Source organism: Acinonyx jubatus, chromosome A2, assembly GCF_027475565.1.
Source record: "Acinonyx jubatus isolate Ajub_Pintada_27869175 chromosome A2, VMU_Ajub_asm_v1.0, whole genome shotgun sequence".
Lineage (NCBI taxonomy): Eukaryota > Metazoa > Chordata > Mammalia > Carnivora > Felidae > Acinonyx > Acinonyx jubatus.
The window spans coordinates 127,087,002-127,092,969 of NC_069383.1; the positions used below are offsets into that span (position 1 = coordinate 127,087,002).

The following is a 5,968-nucleotide window of genomic DNA, read 5'->3' on the forward strand; positions in this document are numbered from 1 at the left end:
TTAGAACTACACCAAAGAACATGAAGCTTAACACTGTCCGCCAGCCTTTGGTGCTTCCTTTTTCTTCCCATTCCTGAAAAAAGAAGCAAAACTCGCATTCACCCACAAAGAGGTCTACCGGTAAGATGCTCCTCCAACTTTGCTGTGTACTCCAATCCCCAGAGCTCTTATGACAATGCTGATTGTGATTCTGATGCTCTGGCGGGTGGGGGTGGGGTGCCTGAGAATATGCACTGCTGTTGGTCCCACTGGTCCGAGGCCCACGCTTTGAGTAGCAAGACACTGAATGATAGAAATGGAACCAGTTGGCCAATGAGGAGCAGGTAAAGGGAGGACATCCTCCTGGGGCTCCTTTGGGTGGTGACCTTTAAGTAGGGCTTTTCTCCTTCAGGATCAAAACCCAAGGGGAATAGTGTGGGTTCCTCTAAACGGCCACAAGATGTCATAATGTCATTATAGGAATTCTCCCAGAAAGGTTCAAGTCTGGGTGTCAAATTACATCCCTTAAAGCAGGAAATGGAAAGTGGCAGTTATCCAATCAGTGCTGCTCAGGGACCAGCCTCGGTTAACCTCTCCTCTGGGTCCAGGACAGATGTCAGGCAAAGAGCTGGAACCTTTGTCTTACCTACCTTCTTTCACTCTTGTTCTTAGCGACATAGGATAGTCACATGAGATCTGTCAGGAGAGGAAGCTGGTCTTCTTAGAAACACCTTGGGTAAAGGTATTTCCACAGGGTAGTTTCTAGAACCACAGTCGGGGATGTTTTGCTTATACAAAGATCTTCCTGGAACTAATCAGCTGGGGAGCTGCTTCATGCTACATCTCCATCAGAGGACCTCAAGGAGCCCATTAGCACGTCAAAGGCTGTGACAAGACCTGCAGGGACCCAGCCTGTTTAACAACAGTTACTCCTCTGCTTCTCATCCTCAAAGGAGTCAATCCTCTCCCTTCCAAGAATGCTATAAGGCACCTACGTAATTTTAGCAGCAACCCAGGGTTGCATATTTCGTATAAAAATAGAGGTTGACTTAGTGCGTTTCAGGTGCTAGGTGGGGTAGCCAGGGGTCACCCGGCTAGAATCATTAGCTACCTCACATGATCGTTTCAGAAGAACCATCCGGGAAACAAAATCATGATTATGGCCTCTTGTACTTTCTTCTTCATGTAAGAGTCGTCTGTGTTTATTTAATCTCCCCAACCATTAGATGGGACCACGTGACATTGCCAACAATTTCATGTGTTTTCATCTAGACCAGGGGTCGGCACACTGTGGCCTGTGGGCCAAATGGACCCCACCTCTGTTTTTGTGTATCAAAACACAAAATGTACTGGGATACAACTACCCTCATTCATTCGTGTGTTGTCTACGATTGCCTTCATGCTACCACGGCAGAGTTGTGAATTTGCCACATAGGCCTTCTGGCCTGTAAAGGCAGAGTATCTACTATCTGGCCTTTTGCAGAGAAATTTGCTGACCCCAGTAAAAGTGGTAACTCCTGGAAGGGAATGCATAGATGTGTCATTTTTGTAGTTTCCCTGCTCCCCACCCCCAACACTGCACCCCATAAATGGTAGGTGTTTAATAAATATTGGATATGGAAAAGAGCTGTGAGCCTCCTTTCTGGAGAAGGCTGATACCTGATCCTTCGTCTACTTCTCTGGACCTTTGGCTTCTGTATTGTGACTCACTCTCAGACATTTGGCAGGCAAACTCCCGCTGCTGCTGCCAAAGGCAGCTTTCTCTTTTTTGAGGAAAAAGAAATCCTTCAAAAAGTCTTGAGGGCCTGTGGCCATCAATCAGCTTGCTCTTAGAGCTGTGTGGATGAGGATGTATGAATGAAGCAAACATATGGATTGTATTTCCATTGAAATACACATAGGCTCCGAAATTAAGTGGGAAAGGGCTTTGCAGGGACACTCCATTGCTTGTTCGTCTCCAAAACTGTATATATATATATATGTGTGTGTGTGTGTGTGTGTGTGTGTGTGTGTGTATACACATATATATACACACATATATGTATATATATGTACATATATATATACATATATATGTGTATGTATATAAATCTAAAAAAGAAAATGATTTCGCATCATACAACATACATGTTCATTGTCAGGAAAGTGAGAAGGGATAGATGAGCATAAAGAAGAAAATAATAACTGGTCTGGTGTCATTTTACAGTGATGTGATGGCCAAATGATCCCTATGCTTAGATATCTGAGCAGAGTGCCAAGGGAAGGCAGAGTTGCAGCAAAAAACGGGAGGAAGCATCAACTTGCTTAGCATACAAGATACATTTGAAGGTTGAGGAGACATGACAGCATTCTCATGGAGGTGAGGAGCTAGAGGGTGGGAACCTAGTTTTGATACCATTTTCAGTCCCTCAGATGGGCAATCCAGATGATTCTGCCCTTAGCCCCAAACTTCTGTGTTATGCAGCTGTAGGGGAAGCCTGGAATTTGATGCTGAGTACTGGGAAAACATCAATTGCTCCAACTTTTTGTGGGCCGATAGGGCCACACTGTAAAAATACTCAGGGTTTTTGGTAGCATCCTTGAAGGGACAAGGTTGCTGGCTGAATAGGGTCATTTATTGCCTCAACCAGCAAAAGTCTCACTTGCTCCAGAATAAACACAGGAAATGGAAGATGGTAAGTCTAGCTTGACCTGGAGTAGGGCTCTTCATTGCAAGTTGTAGCTATGTTATTTTTTGGTACACCTGGGAGACCTCACTGTAGGTTTTTTTTTTTACCCTCATGTAGTTTACCCTCATGTAGTTTCCAGTCTCCTTTTCCCTTGCCCTCTCCCTGTGTGGAGAATAGAATTCCAGATAATTCCTCTCTTCGCCTCCCTTGCAGCTATGGAGATTGGCTACACAGATCCAACCTGTAAGTGAGAATATGCTGGGGTGGGGAAGGGGGCTTTGGGAAATCTTTCTCTTTCCTGCACAGAAATAACTGATGATGACTTTTTCCGACGGCCAATTTATTCCTGGCCTCGGCATGGATGAGTTGCCTGCAGCTGAAGCAGCCATCTTGTGTCCCAAGACAAAGCCCGCGAGAGTAATAGAGGTTGGCCCAGAAATCATTAAAATCCATGTCGGCAGCTGCCTACCTCCAGCCTTTCTGTTATCTGAGAAAATAACCCCCCTCTCTGTTTAAGCCAGTGTGAACCCAGTTTTCTATTATTTGCAGCCAAATGGCCTTTTAGCAGATGTACTGCATGACCCGCTCAGCTGGGCGTTGAAACAGGCGCACGTCATGATGACAGTCTTTAAGCTTTGTTGTGGTAAAAATAAACCTGACACCCTGTTACAAATTTGGTGGCTGTGTCTGGGTCTCAGCAGGAAACCGATGACACACTCACACAGGTTAATTGAAGAGAGTTTAATAAGAGGACCATTGACCAAGGTGTCTAGAGGGTTTAGGGAAACATCAAGAGCTTGGTCAGTGCTCCAGGGCTACCAGCCAGGAGCTGGTGCACCCCGGGGCTACAAGGACAAGGGAGTAAGGGGTTTTACCTGCAGCTGGGGAGAGCTGCCAGATGGAAAAGCGTGCCAGAGGAGTGTAGCTGGGGCTAGAACGACATTGCTAACTTGTGGTGACCCAGCACGAGGGTAAATTCCCCAACATTTCCATCCCTCCACCCTCCAGTGTCTTGACAGCACTCATTGGAAGCCAGAGGGCAAAGGAGGCTGCGGATACATTCTCTATGGGGCAGCCTTCCCGACAGAGTGGAGTGGAAGAAGATGGCGGGTGGATCTGGAGGGGCAGATGGGAGGTCTCTGGCACAGGCAGCTCCCTAACGAAGGGTCTGAGACACTCCAGGGAGCCACGCTCCATGGGTGGAGAACCACTGGTCTGGTATCCAAAACTGTCCCTTCACATTTCAGGGCTCTTTGACCTATGTCTTCTTCTTAAGAAGTGATCTCCAGCATTTTGGGCAGTGGCCCACAGCTGGGCCTCCAGCTACCCCTGGCCTCCGAGCTTGGGAGGCCTTTTGTAAAAGCTGGGCGTTTCTGGAGCCCCTGTGGGTCTGGCTTAATGTGGAAAGTTAATGGGGCCCCGGGAGTCTCCATGGAGTGCTCTGGCATCAGATTGGTTTTTACGGTGCTATCACTATTTAAATGTCTTCAGGGGCTGAGATCAACCACATTACACACAAGCCCAGAGAGGAAGGAGAATTCCTGACCCTGAATCAGGACCCCTGCCCAGTGCATCACCTTCATGTTTTCATTCCATCCGCCTGACACAACACACCTCAACTATACACAAGACCGAGGGAAGGCTTAAGAGGACAAGTGAGGGGCAGACTGAGGCTGGTTGCCGCCTTACGGGGCAGCCACTGTAGCCTCCCTTTACCAGAGTGTTGGAGAGGTTCAGGGACTTGCCCCAGGCCATAGAACTCCTACTGGGCTCCTCCAGAAGGAAAACTCAGGTCTCCCGATGCCAAAGCCTTCTTAACCAGTGGGGCCCAGTGTCTTCTTAACCAATGGGGCCAAGATCCAGTCTCCTCAGGAGACTCTAGACCCACCTGCCAGAAGCAGCTCTCGGGGGGGGGGGGGGCGCCCTTTCGGGGTTTCCTGGCCTGAGCTGATGTCTCCTTGGCTCCCAAAGGATTCAGCACAAATTATAGTGATTGTAGGAGAGAATAGTCGTTACAAGCACTTTGAGTCAGGCACGCCCTGGTAGGTTCTCTGGAACTTTTAAGCCATAGTTTTCTCATCTGTAAAATGGGGCTATCACCCCTGTATGTTGGATTCCCCCAGAAATCAACCTTGGGGAAAGGATTCTAGCACAGGGAGTTTATTCGGATGGGTGATCCCAGGAACCACTAGTAGGGGACAAGGAAGGGAGATAGGGCAGGGAGGCAGGCACACCAAGTGTGTTATCAAGCAACTGACTACACTGGGTGACCAGACCTGAATCCCACTGGTGAGGAGGCCCAGAGACGGCGGGAGCTGGTGGTGGATGTTGGGCCTCGTTGTATGTGAGGGCGGGAGGTGGAGGGCACAACCAGGGGGTCTCCCACACCAAACCCATCGAGTTGTTGTGAGGAGGCAATAAAACCATGCCCAGCACCTAGCGCGTGCTCATTAAATGGCGGCCATTATTATTACTGTTACCATTCTTGCCGTCACTAGTGCTCTGAGTGCTACTGACTCATGGCACATTGAGCAGGCATTTAGTGCTTGTTACTTGTCTCCTGCCAACGCGTTTTGACATCAAAGTGTATTGTTTCAGCCAAGCGTTTTATTTCCCCTAGGGACCATCCGCTGGGCAGAAAGCTCTGAGCTCCTGGCCCATGGCATGAGAATTCTAGCCAGGTGTGTTTCCCAAGCACAGGAAAGAATTCTCCTTGTGGGAGGAAATTGGGCCTGGCCAGGTTCACGGGGCTGGGCTCTGTTCTCTCCAGCTCTTCCGAGGAAAGAAACAAGCACCAGCCCTCTCCCTTCCGTAGCCAGGCCGGCCTGTTTTCCCTCCAGCTGGCAGCCGCCGGTGCCAGTGTGCCCAGCCAGGACCTGTGTGCAGCTGTCTCCTCCTGGGCCGCCCGCCCTCCTGTTGTTGCCCTGAAGGCCTGCTTTGAAGCTACTAGAGGGTGGAGTTCTTCCTCCGATTGCCCTCCTTCCTTCCTTTGTGTTTTCGGTTGCTTCCTCTTCCTACCCTCCACCCCCAACCATTCTATTTCCTTCTCATCCTTTCTCCTCTGGGCTCCTTGGGGAGGGGTGATGTTTAGATCTGGATTGTTACCACATCCACCCCTTAGAAGGCCTGGCCAGGTTTGGAGTGGGTTGAAGGGGGCTTTTCGCCTCCTTCCTCCTCTTGGGTCTGCTCCGTCTTGTGTTGGCTTTGATCTCCAACGGATGCCGAAAAGTGGACAGGCCCACCCACCGATCCCATTCAGTGTGGCTCAAAAGAAATGTTCCATGTTCTTCAGGCTGCTGCCTTTGCTCTTGCAGAAGAGA

General features: G+C 49.2%; 1 long non-coding RNA gene across 1 annotated transcript; it reads left to right on the forward strand.

Moving 5' to 3' along the window:
* Window positions 1-226: 226 nt before the first annotated feature.
* Window positions 227-3,250, forward strand: LOC128314640 (uncharacterized). The gene is made up of 3 exons (XR_008296506.1): window positions 227-323; window positions 2,186-2,338; window positions 2,862-3,250. It is a non-coding gene; the product is annotated as an uncharacterized LOC128314640 (long non-coding RNA).
* The last annotated feature ends 2,718 nt before the right edge of the window (window positions 3,251-5,968 follow it).